Source organism: Cebus imitator, unplaced genomic scaffold (genome assembly GCF_001604975.1).
Source record: "Cebus imitator isolate Cc_AM_T3 unplaced genomic scaffold, Cebus_imitator-1.0 Scaffold43, whole genome shotgun sequence".
Classification (NCBI taxonomy): domain Eukaryota; kingdom Metazoa; phylum Chordata; class Mammalia; order Primates; family Cebidae; genus Cebus; species Cebus imitator.
The window spans coordinates 9,562,245-9,581,960 of NW_016107358.1; the positions used below are offsets into that span (position 1 = coordinate 9,562,245).

The following is a 19,716-nucleotide window of genomic DNA, read 5'->3' on the forward strand; positions in this document are numbered from 1 at the left end:
TAAAAATGCCAAAAATACAGTATCTTGTGGGGTGATGCAAATGTTCTAAATTTGATTTTGGAGATCACATATCTGTGAATATACTAAAAAACACCATTGAATTACAGACCTTAAATGGGCGAATTGTATAGTATGTAGATTACACCTTGCAAAAGTTTTTATGAAAACAAAAAATAAAGATATTGATAGAAGAAATATAGGGAGCTTCTCTTCTCTGTTGTGTGTCTCTCTCTCTCATCTTCAGAACTTACCAAACACTTCAACTTTTTTACATTCTTTTCTTTTTTCAGTTAAATAACTGGAGGCGGCATCATTGTCACCCTCTATTTTTCCTCTCAGAGGTAAAATATTTGCAGGAGGTTTGCCCATCTGTGTAGACCTTCCCTTGCATTTCTTTCCTCTATCGTCATGGCCTTGTACCATCGTATACTTTAAGAGAACTCACATATGGATTTGATTATGATTTCTCCCAGTTAATCATGCTTACTGTGAGACAGATATAAGCCCTCCATTTGCCTCATTTAAAATGAGTGGAGAAGCTAGGTGAAAACTTACATAATGGGAAGCTAGGTCTGTGAACCCCCAACCTTGAATTTAACCTTAAATATGCTTAGAAGATGAACTCTCAGAGCTGGCTCACCATTTCTTGTTCATTTTACATAGTCTCTGCAAGGCCTCCATTCTGATAGGGACTGTATATGCTGCAAGGTAAAACAGAGGCCCAGCTAGCAAAGTCACTTTAATTTGCCTGAATCCACACAGAGTTGGCCTTCTGACTGTTCCAGTGTACAGAGAAAAATGAACAAACTGAAATGAACCCAAAGAACTTAAGACGTGATTTCCAATGGCTTGTTGAAAATTGGAGTAAATATCAAACTTCCAAAGCTCACAGAAGGAAGGCCTTTTATATACTGGAGCCCCTTGTATCTGACCTTCTTCCTTTCTTCCTCACCCTACCCCTGGCCCCATATTCTGTTCTAGCGGTGTTTTAGGGACAGATGCTTTGATATTACATGTTTTAGATTTCTTCCTGATCTCCATAGTGCCAAAGAATTAAGATTGTTTCTGTTGTTTCTCTACAGTGACTCCACGCCCCAGTAGACATTCACCCTATGCCTGTGTTGGAAGCATTGTTCTCTATCTCTTTTGGTGACAAAAACACCCAGGGAAAGTGGTTACACTAAGTTGATTACTTCTGAAAACATTTATTGATTGATACTTCCAGAAAATAGTCTAACATCAAGTTTCAATTATAGGGTAGAAACGGAGAGAAAACCAAAAAGCTAAACATGACCACTTATTCATTCATTTATTTATTTGTTTGTTTATTTATTTTGGATACAAGGTCTCACTCTGTCACCCAGGCTGGAGTGCAGTGGTGCAGTCACAGTTCACTGCGGCCTTGACCTGCTGTGCTCAAGTGATCCCTGCAGCCTCAGCCTTCAGAGTAGCTGGGACTACAGGCAGGTAGCACTACACCTGACTAATTTTTTTGCAAAGACAGAGTCTCACTATGCTGCCTGGGGTCTTCTTGAACTTCTGGCCCCAAGCAATCCTCCCACCGTGGCCTCCTGAAGTGCTAGGATTACAGGTGTAGCCTCCTTGCACAGTCTTTCACCTAAATTTTTAAGAGAAAATCCATAGCTGGTCTGGGCAAGAAAAGGGGAGCAGGAAGAAAGGATGGGGAAGAAACTCATGCAGACCCAAGGGACTGGTGAGATTTATCACAGGTCAGGTGGTGGCTTCATGAATAGCTACTGTATTATTATGGCATATAATTTAAACATAGTTTATATTTTCTAAATATCAAGTATTAGATAAAAATGAAAATTAGAAGACAAAGGATATCAATGTTAGTCGATACCTACAGAAATTGTGCAATGGCGGGAAATACTGGCTACAGCTTATGCATTTGCATGTTTTTAAAAATTGACTTTTCTGTATTTAAAATAAAATTCCACCTGTTAGTATTAGAATCTACTTCAACAAAAGACAATGAGTTCAATTTCTCCACATTAGAGAGAAATGTGAAATGTTATTTTCCTTTGTACCAAATTCAAATGAGTTCAACGAAGTCTGGACCAAAGTTCACAGAGGGCCGCTGGGATGCCTTGGTTAGCAGAGTGATGTGAATATGGAGTGCTGATGGAGACATGCCGGGCCCTGAACTCAGGCAGTGGCCTGCAGAGGACTCACACATCAGTCGAGAGAAAAGAACATCAGGTGCCTGCTATGTGTCTGGCCTGCGATGCCTGCTTCCTGCTCCCTGCTTCCCAACAGCTCACAGGCCAGAGGGGAAAGGGACTTTTAGACATGGGAAGTGCAAAACGTGGTACTGTGCACCAGGAGCAGAAGCAGACCCAGCTGTCTTGGCAAATATGGCTCAAAGCCCTCAAGGGTCAGGTCAGTCTCCCCTTCACAGAGACAGCCACAACTTCCATCCAGCAAGTAAAAGTCTCAGAAAGATCAGTCCCTTCAAATAACAAAACATGGATGGATATTTACATGTTTTTGGCCATCTGTTGGGTCAAATGCCAAGCTTAGCAGGAAGAAGAAGAAGGTACTGAGTGCTCTCTGGAGCAGGTGCTTACCGCCCAGGGCAGCAGTGCAGGGCTGGGCCTGCTTCTTCCTGACCAGGCACTAACTGCCAGCTTTCTGCATCCAGGTTTCCTCATCTGCTTTTGGGTGCTCAGCACCTCACACATCGTCCCACAGGGTGTCACAAGGGGGACCATGGAAACCCTGGGCCATTGTCAAGTACCTCTGAGAAATGCTGGGTTTAACCAAGTTAAGCAGGGGAAGCCTGACAAAGATTATAAGTGAGTTTGTCCTTCCTACATTTTAAACTGAAAAGACCAAGTGCAACCCAAATTTTGGATTCCATTTGTTACCAGATGCCAGCAGAGAACCTGGCAGGGGCATTCACATCTGACTTCCAGGGCACCTCATATCTTACCTGCACTCAAATCTCTATTCCTGTTTCTCAAAATGACGCTGGGCTTCTTGCTGGTTTAAGAATATTAACTATTTGGAATCTGGAAAAGTAGCTTTTTAGTGTTCCATCAGATAAACCCTATGCAATGTCGCTGAGGCTATGAACAAGCAAAGTCATCAATCAAGAGCTAATAGTCTAAGCCTTTCAATGATTAATTTCCCTTATGCAAAATGAATGATAATAGTTCTGCACACAGAATTTGCCAGGAAACCAAATTTGGGGATGTCTTCCTTCCTCCAAAAACTATCATATATGGTGGTAACTACATATGACAAAAAGGTTTTCAACTCTTCCTTGCCCATTCTCACAATGGAGCAAGGCAGATGGTGGTGTCCAGATTTTGTGGATGGGGAAAGGGAGTGCAGAAACTACTGCTCTCCGGGGTGCACCGTGAATGAGCGAGAGGAGAGCTGGGATTGAAGCACAGGTGCATGTGACTCCCAAATCATGCATATGTTCATCCATATATCACAGCACACCCAGCAAAGTGTCACCTCTTCCTGATGGCCTCCCTGAATATGCTGAACCCATAATGGTGGTGGCACCTCTCTATTCCCATTTTAGCTTCAGTAGAATCCTACAAAATAAGACTACTATCCTTAACTTATTATGAATTATTATGAAAATTAAATGGGATAACATATTTAAAACCCTTATAAATTACAAAACTCCATACAAGGCAAAGTATAATTAACTACCTCCTTTCTCTTGCCAGGTGCTGTTACTTTATTTCATCTTCAAATGAAGTCTAAGGGGGACGTCACTCAGCCACTACCACTCAGCTCTGCCAATGGCTAGTTTTTGTGACCTTGGGCATTTCCTTAATCAACAAAAAAGGGGATCATTCCAGCAGTCTGTCATGGGGTTGCCAGTGAGGATTCAAGGTGTCAGTGTTGGTAAAGCATATAGCAAATATACACGTTTACTATTTTACTGCTCTTCCATTCATGGCCAGCCACAATTTAGTTCAGACCAGTCTGTTTCTCCCACCTCCTCAAGCTGTGGTAATTACCATCCCAGTCTGTAACCTGGGGAAGAGTTTACATATCTGTTTGTGTCACCTGATGGCAAGTGATAAGGGCAGGGATCACATTTTCTCCCTTCTTCCAACCATAGTGCCTCGAATATACTGAAAATAAACAACGTTTGTGGACTTGAATTAAAAAGCCTGTGGCTCTCTTTCAAGATTTCTGGTTTCACCAGCTTTGATCTGGCTGTGGTACTAGGTGTTAGATATAGTGAACCCCAAGTTTCTCTTCAAAGAATCAGTATGTCGGTACGTTCAGCTTATTCTTTAATTCTCTATCTTAAAGTTTAACGTCCTTTTAGTTTCAGTAAACAACCTTTTCCACCAGTTCTAATCAGCAGTTCACATCTGTTCCCCTGGTCCCCTGCCCCGTCCTGACTCATCCTGGTCACCTGCTCCAGTCACCTGCTCTGGTTACCTGCTTTGACCCCTGCTTACCTGCTCTGACCTGCCCGTAACCATCCTTCCCACCAAACTACCCACCCTGTCACACCGGCTCATAGCCCTGCTCCCCTTAAAATAGCCAATCAGAATTAGACTAGACTGTGTGGTCTAACCCTGGCCAATAGGGGAATGACACAGCAGTAGGGGAGACCTCCGTCAGGTATAAGTACCCCTTCCCTTTCTTGTCCAGGTGTGCACTTGCCATTGTTCCATCTGAGAGCCACACTCATCTGTAGAAGTAAACTGCCTTGTTGAGGAAATTTCTATTCAAGTACTACTGCTTCTGCAGCATTGAAAATTCTATTTATGACACAGGGAAGCAGGAAATGGGGAGAAGGGCCCTCAGAGCAGTGCCGACAGAAGGGAAAACGTATCAGAAAGAGCACATGACGAGAGAGATCCAAGATAGCTGATCACTAGCAGCTCGGGATTGCAGCTCCCACTGAAAGAGCAGAGAACGAGAGGACGCCACACTTTCAGATCAATTTTTGTTGCTCACGCACCAGGAGATTCCCAGCAGAGGAGCCCCACAGGTCGCCAGCGCGACTCTTGAGGCCGGTGAGGCGGTTTTGCCGCTGCCTTGGTGCAGCAGTTCTTGGTGCAGAGTAAAAGCACCATCAATCTTAACGCCGCTGTTTTGGCCAGCGCACTGGCTTGCTCAGATTCTAGCGCCGGGAATCAACAAGTTGGACGTCCATTTAGAAACCCAACTATAAAGACAGTAATTATAAAGACCACAGATGGATAAATTTATAACGAAGGGAAGAAACCAGCCTAAAAAGGCTGAGAATACCCAAAATCAGAATGCCTCTCCCTCTACAGGGGATCACAGTTCCTCATCAGCAACAGAACAAGGCCTGATGGAGAAAGACTGTGTTTCATTAGCAGAAGCAGGCTTTAAAAAGTGGATGATAAGAAACTTCTGGGAATTAAAAGAACTTGTTTTAACCCAATGCAAAGAAACTAAGAACTTTGAAAAAAGGTTTGACGAAATGTTAAAAATAACACACAATTTAGAGAGGAATATAAGTGAATTAATGGAGCTGAAAAATACAACACGAGAACTTCGCGAACTACGCACAAGTTTTAACAGCCGAATTGATCAAGCAGAAGAAAAGATAACAGAGGTCGAAGACCAACTTCATGAAATAAAACAAAAGGACAAGATTAGAGAAAAAAGGATAAAAAAGAATGAGCAAAGTCTCCAAGAAATATGGGACTATGTGAAAAGACCTAATCTACGTTTGATAGGTGTACCTGAATGTGACGAAGAGAATCAATCCAAGCTGGAAAATACACTTCAGGATATTATTCAGGAAAACTTTCCCAACCTAGCAAGGCAGGACAATATTCAACTCCAGGTAATACAGAGAACACCACAAAGATATTCCTCAAGAAGACCAACCTCAAGGAACATAATCGCCAGATTCACCAGGGTTGAAATGAAAGAGAAAATAGTGAGGGCAGCCAGAGAGAAAGGTCAGGTTACCCATAAAGGGAAGCCCATCAGACTCACAGCAGATCTCTCAGCAGAAACCCTGCAAGCCAGAAGAGAGTGGGGGCCAATATTCAATATCCTTAAAGAAAAGAACTTTCAACCCGGAATTTTACATTCAGCCAAACTAAGCTTCATAAGCGAAGGAAAAATAAAATCTTTTGTGAACAAGCAAGCACTCAGAGATTTCATCACCACCAGGCCTGCTTTACAAGAGCTTCTGAAAGAACCACTACAAATAGAAAGGAACAACCAGTATCAGCCTTTCTAAAAAATACCAAAAAATAAAGAACATCAACATAATTAAGAAATTGCATCAACTAATGGGCAAAACAGCCAGCTAACATTAAATGACAGTATCAAACTCACATATATTGTTATTAATTACTAAATCCCCCAATCCAAAAACAGGCAAAAAAAGCCAAGACCCATTGGTATGCTACATCCAGATCCATCTCACATGCAAGGATACACAAAGACTCAAAACAAAGGGATGGAGAAAAATTTACCAACCAAATGGAGAGCTAAAATAAATAAATAGAAAGCAGGAGTTGCAATTTTTGCTGATAAAATAGACTTCAAAGCAACAAAGATCAAAAGAAGCAAAGAAGGATATTATATAAAGATAAAAGGATCAATGTAACAAGAAGAGCTAAAGATCCTAAATATATATGCACCCAATACAGAAATACCCAGATATATAAGACTTATAAAGAGACTTGGACTCCCACACAATAATAGTGGGAGACTTCAACATCAATATTAGATCAATGAGACAGAAAGTTAACATCGATATTCAGGACTTGAACTCAGATCTGGAACAAGTAGACTTAATTAACATCCATAGAACTCTCCACTTTAAATACACAAAATATACACTCTTATCAGTACTACATCACATGTATTTACAGGTTTAAATGAAATATTGGTTGGCTGCTTGTTAATTATTTTCTTCCCTCTTTTTTTTTTTTAATGTCTCTATTATTAAACACAATTACAGGCATACCCATTTTTAGACTGCATTCTAGCCCGGGCAATAAAGCAACACCCCTGTTCTCTCCCCCTCTTCCTCTTTCTTCCTTTCCTTTATTCTTTTTGTTTCTTTTCTTTTTTTATTCTTTTTCTTTCTTTCTTTCTTCCTTCCTCAAAAAAAAAAAAAAAAAAAAAGAACACATGATTGGCGGTTCAGCAGAGACGTCATTTCCCCTTAGGTACACATCAAGGGATTAAGGGGTGGACCTCCTAGGCAGAAAGTATGAAGGGATTATAAAATGGACACCTGGAAATGCTGAGGGTCTTTTAGGCTTTTTTTCTGGAGAGCTAAAGGGAGAAACTCAGAGCTAGGGAGGAAGAAACAAGAAGAGAAAGCACAGGGCTCAAAGCTACAAGACAGAAAGGACTTTCTGCTTTGCTCTTGGGCTAACAAAGCAGTGATTAAGCTGTGGCCTCTCAGCTCCAAATCCCCTTCCTGCACTCTGCTGTGGGAGGCTAGGCTGGGCTCTGCAAACTGCACGTCAGCTTGGCCATCTGCTCCCTCTTAGGCGCCTCCAATTGGCCCTGGAGGGAGGCTGCTGGCCGAACAGAGGAGAAGGGGCTGGCTCCATTCTGCTGGCGTCCTGTTCCTGTCAGGGCTCAGCAACAGGGCTGCTACCCTCCGGCAACCAGGAGAAGAGGCTGCATTCACACCACCATTTCCCAACATCTGCTGCATCAGCCTCCTCCAGCCCTCCACAGAGACGCCAACACAGCCACCAGCACCCTCTCCTAGGAGGTGGGTCCCAGCCCCACGGGTCCCTCCTCTGAACTCAGAGACACCTTCTCTGCTTGTCCCCTTCTTCAGGGGTCTGGGCCTTAGCTATGAAGAACCCTCCACTGAGGTTTTAAGTTTCATTAATTCCAGCCTCTTCGTTTGTTCCCTCAGCCCCAGGGTGGGGAGCTGCTCTCTGCAGTCTACCTCCAGAATTCCTCCATGCTCTCCTCTTGACTTCTTAATTACCTCCCTCAAAGGCTAACGTCTCTTTAGTTTAAATTCTCTGTATTAAAAACCAAACAACTGCCTGAACTTCACTGATACACCAAGGAAGGAAGGGAGAAACAAATTTATCAGGATGTCTCCATCCCTGTTGTCACGCAGATGCTAATAAAGTACAGAAAGAAAACACAGAAAAAAAACCAATTCACAACATAAACTTAGACAAAGAACTGGAGGAACAAGGGTGTTGATAAGTTGCTCAGGGAATAACAAAGGTGCTTCGGGCACAAATCCTCTGCTCATTGAGGGAAACTTCAAAAGTGCCAACTCTCTTTCCTCTTGTAATACTCAACAAGGAAACACTCTCCAAGTGCCATGCCCTATACTGAAGGATCCCCTTCCCTCCAAAGAAAAGATCATAGACTTACATGCCCTCAAGTTCCTTTCCCTTCTGTTCTCAAAAAATACTCAGCGATGTCAGAAGAGACTGCAGCCAGGTGAGGGACCTGGGAATGAGTGTCAGGAAGGGTGAAGGTGTATGGAACAGGACTGGAGGGGCCTGTCCCCATGCCTGCCACGTGGAAACACTCATTGATATGCCAAGGAAGGAAGGGAGAGACAAATTTATCAAGAAGTCTGTGGCCTCCATCCCTGTTACAGAGCCATATCATTAGCCGGGGATTTAGATGCTGTGTGTCCAGCCACCTGCTACCCTGTGGGGCCATCATTAATTGTGTTTGATCAATAGCGCTGAGCCGGAAAACACAGCCCTGCACTCTGATCGGCACCGGATTCTCCCACTGTTCTCCTGTTCCCACAGTTCTCCACTGCCCTGAAACGCCATAAGAAATTTAGCCTGAGCCCAAATAAAATGGAATCAAACATTTTCCTACAGGCTATTTTTTCAATAACTTCCTCCCCAAATAACCCAAATAATCTTCACATGATTTGCAGAGCCTCACCATTGTCCTCACTTGACAGGTAGCAATATGTAGACGGCCTTTGTTCCCACGGAAAGTGTGAAGAACCTGAACGTGACAAACCACATAGGAGGTAATTTCCTCCTGGCAGAGTTTTCCACAGGTGCTGAATTTCTTTAATTTATTTATTTTGGTGGAGAGGGAGGTGGAAGAGGATGGGCATAAAAAGACAGCTACTGGCTCATTGTTTCAGTTGGAGGGGTTTCTCTGCTGCCCCTTCTCTTACAGGTATCACTCTGTCCCTGCATTGTGAAGATAACAGAGGCTGGGGGGCGGGAGGTGCAGTTCCTTCATGGAGAAGCCAGAGGTAACCTTCCACGAGACAGAACTTGCCTTGCGTGGGTACGGCTGTTACTCACAATCGGCAGGATTCTGTCTGTTCTGTCCACCCCTCCTCGCTTGTTCTGTGTGCTGCTAATGAACCAGAACCATGGCAGTGCTCAGGACGGCTTTGGTCGGCTCACTCTTCCTAGTACCGTGACAAGGAGATAAGGCAGAAAGCAGAGATGGGAGGAGAGTGAGGGCCAGAGGGAGGATGTGTGAGATGAGGCAGAGGGAGAAGAAGGGCCGATCGCCTTAAGAGGCCGGGCTGCAAGCAGGCTGTGACCAGGCACGGTGTGGCCCACTGTGATGGATGGTTGGTCCTTCACGCAGCCAGCTGTGACTTCAGGAGGCCTGAGTACCTGCTAGGTCCTCCTTTCGGGGCTTCGCTCACTCCGGGCCTGGTGGCAGGCAAGGTGTACCGACTGTGTTGTGAATATGAAATATTTCTTTGCTAAAGGAAAGCGAGGGGAGACAAAGCAGGATGTGTCAACATCAGAGTCAGCGTCTGCTGTCTTCCCCATTCTTATTGGTTATCGGTTGTTTTGAAATTTGAGATCTCTCCAGGTGACTAGCATATGTTCTCTCAGCTCTAAAGCAAAGGCACTACATAAATCCAATAAACAAAGAAAGAGTCTGGGGTAGAGGCTTAGTCTATTTCAGGGTTGGCAGGCTGATGAATTTTCCACTGTAAGATCACACTGCTGTTTTCAAGGGATTTAAAATATTACAAGTGATAGTAGAGGCTGTGTCTCTGAAAGATTTGAACCAATCAAAGTAAATACGGCAACTTTGTTTTTCTTGTTTTGTTTTGTTTTGTTTTTGGAGACAAGGTCTCACTCTATCACACAGGCTGAATTACAGTGGTGTGATCACAACTCACTGCAGCCTCAAACTCCTGGGCTCAAGTGATCCCCTGACCTCAGCCTCCCAAGTAGCAGGGGCTACAGGCATACACTATTATGCATGGCTAATTTTTGTATTTTTTTGTATAGATGGAGTGTTTCCATGTTGCCTAGGCTGGTCTCAAACTCCTAAGCTCAAGCATCTTCCCACCTTGGCCTCCCAAAGTGCTGGGATTACAAGTGTGAGCCACCATGCCCAGCCAAATATGTCATATTTTAAAAGGCTAGGACAGTGATATAAAAATATAAGCATCTACAAAATGTATTGTCTGCAGACACTTTGGCATCAGTTGACCCATCTTAGATGGTCTTCCTTTTCTCTTCGCTCATTCATTCAACAAATATTTATAGAACACTATGCACTAAGAAACATGAAAGGCACACCAGGTTAGTAAGATACTCTTTTTCCACAAAAAATTTACAAAGTAATAGGGAAGTAAGTATGGGTTAAATTAATTTAAATATGTAAGTTAAACATCAGTTACACTAATTTAAGGAATGAAGTACAAACACAGTACTATGGGAATCCACAGAGCAATCATGATCTGTTGGGAGGATCGCAGAGTGAGGGGCTATGTGAACTGATGATTGTATAATGGCAGGAGTGGAAAGGAAAAGGATCCCCCGGGCAAGAAGAAATGGATCCAGCAACAGTGTTCCATCAGCAAACCCGGGGAGGTAAAGCTGAGGCTCCTTCAAGCTCCACGTGCCATGGCATAGATGAACGAGGTTTAGTATGTTGAAGGTGAAACACAACAGGTCATCCGAGTGGACATGCCAGCAGGCACCTGGATTGCCCATCTCAAGGAGGCATTCGGGCCAGAGGCAAATCTCATGAGAGCAGAAGTCATGTCCTATGTTTCTGTGATCTTCCCCACAGAATCCAACAGAGTGGTCCCAGGTGTGCCCAGAGAAGCTGATGTAAGTTGCAGAGGGAACATAAGATTTCTTCTCATACTCAGTCAACCCTCAGATACAGATAACTGACCATCTCATCTAGAGCCACTTGGTTCAAGTGTTTTCCCTTGTTCCTGCTGTTACCTGGCCTTAGTGTAACTTTCAGCTATCGAAAACTTCATTTAAGTATGGCATTCACTTTGTCAAAAAAAATGAAAAGGTAGGGTTTTCTTATCCAAGATTCAATGGCATTAACACCAAAAGTTCCAACAAACAGAAGTCTGGGTTTGTTGTGAAAGTGGAACGTTGCACTCACACCTGTTTTCTTAGATCTATGTGTTTTTTGTATGTGATTGATATGGATAATTTAATGACACCAGAATATATTGTCACAGCTCATCTCCATGACTGCTTAGTAATTTCTCATGGTTAATCCATTTCCAAGGTATTTCACTCTAAGCCTACAATACGCAAAGCAGTGAGCTGTTAGGAAATTTAAAATAAGACATAGGTATTCTTCCAGAGGAGCTTAAAATTTAGAGAAAGAGAAAGGCCTAGAAATGCTTATAACATACGACATGATAGACCAAATTCAAGTGGAGCAAACTATCTCTTCCCTCAAAAAATTAAAGTGCTGGGCAGTTCAGCACAATTTACAAAGCTGTACTTCAACTGACTAATATAAAGTCTACTGGGATGAGGACTGCATGTATGGGATTGAGAGGTAAAAGATGAATGTGAATAGTGCATGAGGCCCATCTCCTACTCAAATCCATGTCAATAGATGCTATGTTGGGAATCTTTTTCTCAGAGATGAGGATGGATCTGAATGAATGCTCACATTCCCAGCCTGTCCCCCATCAAATAACGAACACCTCTGGGCTAGACGACAGCAATGTACCACTGGTAGCTATGACCTCAGTAACTGTGGAGCACTGTGCTGGGGCTGAGGGGCTCTCAACTGGGCTGGTTGGGTGCCTGACACTCTCTTCAAGTAAATCTACATCTCCAGGAATAGTGCTGGGCATCAGTCTCCTCTGAAAGCTCCACAGAGAACTTGGACACATACAGAGCATGGGGAAGCACTGCTCCAGCCTCATGCAATGTGTTTATCTCACTCTATAAAAGGCCACTGGTCATCTATGCATTGTTCTTCATGATCACATTTGCCTACACTGAGATCAAGTCCAGTAGCACCATCAACTTTAAATATATTATCTAACATTACTAAGCACTTATAGTATGCCAGGTACTGAACTGAAGGCCTTACATACATTTTGATATTTAATCTTCAAAAACCACCTTAGGAGTTAAGTACTATATTGGTTTCCCAATTTGTAGATGGAGAAGCTGTAACTTGCAGCTAAGTGACTGTGCAGTCACACAGCTATGCCCAGTGGAGCTGGGGATGGAAACACTCTCTGCTTGGCATCCAAGTTTATGCTTCTAATCACTAGAATATAGCAGCTCATTTATATGTATGGAATATTCAATTTTTTTAATGTGCTCTGCAACTATGCACAAAAAGCTAGTTGACACATATTTATCCATAAAATAGAGGAAAATAAATGACTACTTGGGAATGATTTACCAAAAGGTTATATATTCACCATTTATTTTCATAAAACACCTTGCTTCTTATCTGTGTCCAATCTTAGCATCCAGACTCTTAGCAGGATACCACTGGCGTTCCCAGATACGGCAGGTTGCAATGTGCTTCATCTAACACTTAAGGAATCACTGCAGTGAGCCTGCTGCATTACAGCACATCTGCACAGGTAGCCGCGCTCGGTGTACAAATCAAGCAGGCTCCGAAAAACATGGCACTGCCAACACGAAGCTATGGGGTTCTTGCTGTCTTCAAAATAAAAGATGATTCTTATATTGTTCAAGAGAAGATTACTGCCAAAGACAAACTAGTTTTCTGAGCTCCGTCCTCTGATAAGCACGTACTGTAATCCTGCCATAGGAATACGAATTTTACCACTAAGGGTCAATATTTATGCAGCTCTAGCTACCTGCCAAGTGCTGTCTTGGGACTTTCTGTTTATCCTCACACCAACCCCTCATCAGGGCTGAGGAGGCGGAGGCACAGGGAGGCTAAGAAACTCACCAAGGGTTACAGTTAAGAAGCAGCAGAACTGAGGTTGGGGAACCTGGGCAGGAGAGCTGGCTCTAGCTCCTAGGCTTTTTTATTGCCCTCTCCCTACAGACCAGGCTGTGTGACAGCCCTCAGGATTATGAAGGTATCTGAAATTGCAGTTCCTTGCGAAGTGGAGAAACACATCCATCACGTGGAGATGGGACATGGAGGGCCAGTTGTCTGTTAAGTCTAAAGGAGTGACATAGTAAAGACTAACCTAAAACTCTCAAGAAGACTATCAAGAAAGGTTCCCTCTGATAGAATATTAATTCCTGTAAGAACTGATCACCTATGGGGATTATGTGAATATAGAGAAAGGCATAGAGACACAGGCAGGCACGACCTTAGGATGAAAACAGAACTGAAGGCTGTAATGCCAGGTTGCCTTGGGATCACAGATGAGGCAGTTGGATCCCCACAATGAACTGCATGCGAAAGAACCTAGCAAGTCTGGACGCTGGTGGACAATCAAATAAACGGTGATTACTGGGTAGGAAGCACTTGGAGGAAAGAGTCCTGTGATGGACGCAGAGGCCCAGTAGGCAGAACCAGTGGAACCCACTGGTTGAACAGAAGACATGGGTTTTCTTTCTTCTTAGGAAGGGAAAAAGGCAGATGTCAGAGCAAAGCTAAAAGGTGAGCAAGCTGTCAGGGGAGGGACAGGGCAGCTCCCAGGAGCTCATTAGCAGAGGTCCCTAGGACTTCGGTTTTACATGCAGACACTGCAGACTGACAGCTCATGGGCCAAACAGTGTGCTGCTCTGTGTTTTAATCTGAACAATTTGTCTATAGGAAAATCAGGAAATTTAACATCTTCCATATTTCTAACTTCTTTTAAAAAATAAAAGCCAAGGCATATTGGCCTTGGGCTTCCAGGAGGCCACAGCGTGGTCCTGTTGAGAAAAGGCTGGCAATGCCCTGCTGCCCATGACCCATACCACTTCCCCATGCCCTTCCCCTCGGGTCCCTTAACATGTTTGCATCCCCTGCCTGGTCCACGTACACATTTGAATAGGTGACCCTACGTTCAGATGCTAACAATAGGAGGGAATACGGCCTTGAGGAAGAATAAGGGCCCATGCTTCACAGTAAGGGGAACTATGAAGAGGCCCAGCTGTCACCTTCATTGCAGAGTTAAAGACCAGAGAGGACCACTAGCCCACGAGTGCTTTCAGCCTGCTCCTATTCACACCAAAATCAGGGTTTTACAAAATACGTTGTTTCATAATTTACATACGCTGTCCCATTAAACAACATATATTAAAAGATACATTACCTTATTTAACAACCTTATGAGATAAATATCATTGTCCCCCTTTTACACATGAGAATATTGAGGTTTAAAGAGTTAGGTATTAGGCCAAGGCAACACAATGTAGATCTGAACAAGGGCAGCCTACCTCCAGAGCTCATGAACTTAAGGTGGTATGGGATATTAGACCCAAAGAATGTTAATATATGCTCTCTTTAAAAGGATTTTTCATGGTCAAGTAAGTTAGGAAAATATTCATTTCAGGTTTCTTAAGATTCTCAGAATCTTTAAAATACTAATGGGCTTTGAGAATTGTCAAGTAAGAAAATCTATGTCTCCAAATTGAGTCATGAAATCTTTGCCAGAAACACAGCATAGAATATGCTGTGGTGGAAAAGATGGCTTCTAAAGCAAGATAAATGAAAACTTGTAATTATGGGTTGAGCAATGTGGATTTTTAAAGCTAAATCAATTATTTGCGAACCTTATATTTTTGAAAACAGTACTTTATGTATAGAAGTCTATTAGCTTATGATCCTATGTTTTCCTCACCAATCTAAAATCTCAATTAAAATAAATTCTGTTATGATTCTATTAATCTGAAATTCTATTAACTGTGACTCTAACACTTTAACCATAGCAAGATAATAAAAAATAATCTCACATATGTATAGAATATTTTGACATTTATTGTTTTATATATTCCTTAATACAACCTTTATATACTAGAAATGACTCTGTTTCCGCTTTATAGATGAAGGAAATTAGGCCCAAGAAGGTTAAATGATTGACAAAGGTCAAAGAGCAACCAAGTAAGTGATAGTACAGCTTTAGGTGTTGCCAGTATTAATGTATTGACTAAAGACTGATACAGTTTTTATAATAAAATCATTTAGTTATCTTACTTATCAGGAGATTATTCATATTATTAAGTCATATATCTTCCATTAGCCACATATTTTGATAATCCCATTCCTCAGTCTTGGTAGTTTATAGAGAATATATTATGAGTCTTCTAAGTAATGTGGCTTAGCACATCAGGATTACTTTAATACACTAAAAAGCCAATCCAAAGTGCCAGTAGTCTTTAAAACAGAAATGTGGCTACCAAGAATTTAAGGAAGAATTAACAACAACCCTTCTCAAAAGATCTCAAAAAATTAAAGACAAAGGAACACTTCTAAACTCATTAGATAAGGGGGAAGGAAGGAAGGAAGGAAGGAAGGAAGGAAGGAAGGAAGGAAGGAGGGAGGGAGGGAGGGAGGGAGGGAGGGAGGGAGGGAGGGAGGAAGGAGAGAAGAAGGAAGGAAGGATTGATTAAAGACCAATATTTCTAATGAACATGGATGCAAAAATCCACAACAAATACTAGTAAAATGAATTTAGTTGTGCATTAAAAAAAATCACATACCACGATCAAGTGGAATTTCTCCCTGGATGCAAGTATGATTTAAAATACACAAAGCAATCAATGTGATTCACCGCATTAACAGAATAAAGAATAAAAATCATACGATCATCTCAAAAGATGCAGAAAAAGGATCTGACAAAATGCAAATACCCTTTCATGATAAAAACAATAAATTAGAGACAATAAAATCCATATATGACAAGCCCACAGTAAACATCACATTCTAAGTTGAAAAGCTAAAGCTCTTCCTCTAAGATTAAGGAGAATATAAAGATGCCTACTCTTGCCACTTCTATTGAACATAGTACTAGAAGTGCTAGCCAGAGCAGTTAAGCAGGAAAAAGAAGTAAAAGGCATCCAAATATGGCAGGAAGATGAATTTGAAGATGATATGATCTTACATATAGAAAACTCTAAAGGTCCCACTAAAAATCTGTTAGAGCTAATACACGAGTTCAGTACAGTTGCAGGATACAAAAATCAACAAATATCAGTTGTGTTTCTTTCCATACACTAATAATAAACTCCCTGAAAAAAAGTCAAGAAAACAATTCAATTTACAATAGCATCAAAAAGAGTCAAATACTTAGGAATAAAGTTAACCAAAGAGGTGAAACATCTGTATACTGAAAACTATAAAACACTGATGAAAGAAACTGAAGAAGATAAAAATAAACAGAAAGATATCCTGTGTTCATAGATTGGAAAAAATTAACATCGTTAAAATGTCCGTTTTACCCAAAGTGATTTACAGATTAAATGTTATCCCGAACAAAATTTCAATGGCATTTTTTACATAAATAGAAAAAAAACCCTAAATTTCATATGGAACCACAAAAGTCACAAAAACAAAAGCATCTTTGAGCAAAAGGAACAAAGCTAGAGGCATCACACTATCTAATCTCAAACTATTACAAAACAGTGTGGCACTGGCATATAAACATACACACAGACTACCAGAACAGAATATAAAGTCCAAAAATAAGTCCAAGTATATATGGTCAACTAATGTTTGACAAGGGTGCCAAAAATACACAATAGGGAAAAAACACTCTCTTCAATAAGTGGTGTTAGGGACAACTAAATATCACATGTGAATGAATGAACTTGGATACTTGTCTTATACCATATACAAAAATAGACTAAAATAGATTCAAGACTTAAATGTAAGATCTGAAATCATAACCCACCTAGAGGAACATAGGGGAGAAGCTCCTTTACATAGGTCTTGGCAATGATTATTTGGATATAACACTAAAAGTACAGGTAACAAATACAAATACAGAAACAAACAAGTGAGACTACATCTGCACAGTAAAGGGAACAATCAATAAAATAAAAAGGCAACCTATAGAATGGGAGAAAACATTTGCAACCATATATCTGATAAGGAGTTAATAGCCAAAATACATAAGGAACGCACACAATAGTAAATAACATAAAAACAAACAAACTCAATTAAAAACCAGACAAAGGAACCTGAACAGACATTTTTCCGAAAAAAGGCATACAAATGGCCAACAAGTATATGAAAAGGTACTGACAATGACTACACATCAGGGAAATGTAAGTCAAAATACGATATAACTTCACACCTGTTAGTATGGATATTATCAAAAGACTAGAGATAACAAGTGTTGGCCAGGGTATGGAGAAAAGTGAACACTTGTACACTGTTGGTGGGAATGTACATTAGTACAGTCATTATGGAAAATAGTATGGTGGTTCCTCCATAAATCCATAAATTGAAAACAGAACTACCATATGATACGGCAATCTAACTTCTAGGTATATATTCAAAAGAAATGAAACAAGCATTTAGGGGAGAGATCTGTACCCCATACTCACTGCAGCATTAGTTATACTACCTAATTTATGGAAACAGCCTAAGTGTCATTGATGAATGAATACAGAAATTAACATATATATGTATGTGTATATAAGTGTGTGTATGTAAATGTAAGTATGTATGTGTGTGTATATTACTATGTATGGAATTACATATAATATATTATATATTATATATGTTATATATAATATACATAATGATATATATATATCATTAAATGTCCATACTACCCAAAGTGATTTATTTATATATAAAATATATTATATATAATCAAATATTATATATTATTATATAATGGAACATTATATATATATATATATATATATGTGAGTACTATTCAGCCACAAAAAGGTAAGGAAATCCTACCATTTATGAACACATAGATGAACTTGGAAGACATTATGCTAAGTGAAAGAAGCCAGACATATAAAGACAAATACTATATGGTCTCACTTATGTATAAAATCTTTAAAAAGTTGAACTAACCGAAGCAAAGAGTAGGAAGGTGGTTGCCAGGGGTTGGGGCTGGGTGGTGGGGAGGTGTTGGTCAAAGGGCATAAACTTCTACTTAAAAGATTAATAAGTTCTGGGGATCTAATATACAGTATGGTGACTATAGTTAATAATACTGTATTGTTTACTTGCAATTTGATGAGAGACTGTGTCCTTATACATACACTCACACACAGTAAAAAAATGATAGTTGAGTGTTGATGGATATACTAATTTTATTTTCCCCACATAATTCTGCTTTCGTTTTATGTATAGCTTATATATATAAATCTTAAAGATCGTTAGCACCGTGTGTTGGTATGAAAAAGAATACGGGAAGAAGCATATTACAATAAGAAAAATAATGCATTTTTCTTCTGTATGCTGCCTCTTGTCATTTAGTTTCTGTGTAACCTAATTCTTATTCTGATCAGAGAAGAAGGAACTGAAAATCAGGATTTTATTAACACCATCGATATCTCCCCACTCTCCGGCAGATACGCAAACATAGTCCTCTGGTTTCTATTATGCATTTCATAGATGAGCTTCCCTGGCTGCTCTTCATGCAGATGATGAATAAAGTAGCTTTTGTTTTCAGAGATTTATTTCGAAGGCCTCTTCATTAAGCGCTATTTGGGGGCAGATGCGTATCCATGGAAGGTTAAGAAAAACATGCTGATAAAATAGCCATCAAGGAAAGGTGCCATTGACAAAATCTAACATGGTCTCTCCTCAAAGAATACATTTAAAACACATAAACACACACACACGCACAGACACACATGGGAAGGAGAGAGGGATTAGGGAAGAGAAAAAGAGAGACAAAGGCTGGAAGGAGAAATTAATTTTCAAAAGACCTTTGAAACCACATTTAAAATATATGAAACTCCTAACCCGAGTAATCATCACTTGCAAATTTGGCTGAGTGTTGAACAGTCGAACAAAGAGGCCTGCTTGTTTGTTCTCATGGTGGGATGCTGGGGTGGGGAAAAGATGATGATGTCGCAAAAATTACTCAATTCTTTAAGGGAGTCTAGTAATTCTGCTTTTTTCTATCTTACAGCTTGGATGAATGGGTTTATCAAACTAACAGGAGGAGAGAAAGTAGAATTCTGACAGGCAGTGGGAAGAGGCTGACTCTACGCCAACATCTTACGTTGTCAGGCAGAAACTCAGGGCCCGCAGGGTCCTCATCTGAACACTCAAGGCGCGTGCGTGCGTGCGTGCACGTGTGTGTGCGTGTATGAGAGAGAGACAGAGAGAGAATGCTGGGGGGAGCTAGCTAAGGGGAGAAACTAGAACTAATGGCTATTCCATTACAGAAACAGAGATATTCCCTAGAGAAATTACTCCTTCTGTTTTTGAATTCCATCACAAATTGGATAAAAAAGCCATTGAACCTTTAAGAAACAGCAATAGTTTCCTCAGGAAATAAGTGGAAAATACATCACATTTAGGGACACAAAAGAGGACCCTTCCAAACAGACTTCCCTGGTTAGAACAGCCACTTGCCTGTGCCCGGGATGGAACAGG

The 19,716-nt window shown here is 41.0% G+C and overlaps 1 protein-coding gene across 1 annotated transcript in view; it reads right to left on the reverse strand.

Annotated features, from left to right (window-relative positions):
* Positions 1-19,716, reverse strand: part of LOC108302999 (phenylalanine--tRNA ligase, mitochondrial-like) — a gene marked incomplete at its 5' end in the record, with an annotated part of 350,725 nt that overhangs the window by 168,585 nt on the left and 162,424 nt on the right. The window lies entirely within an intron of this gene.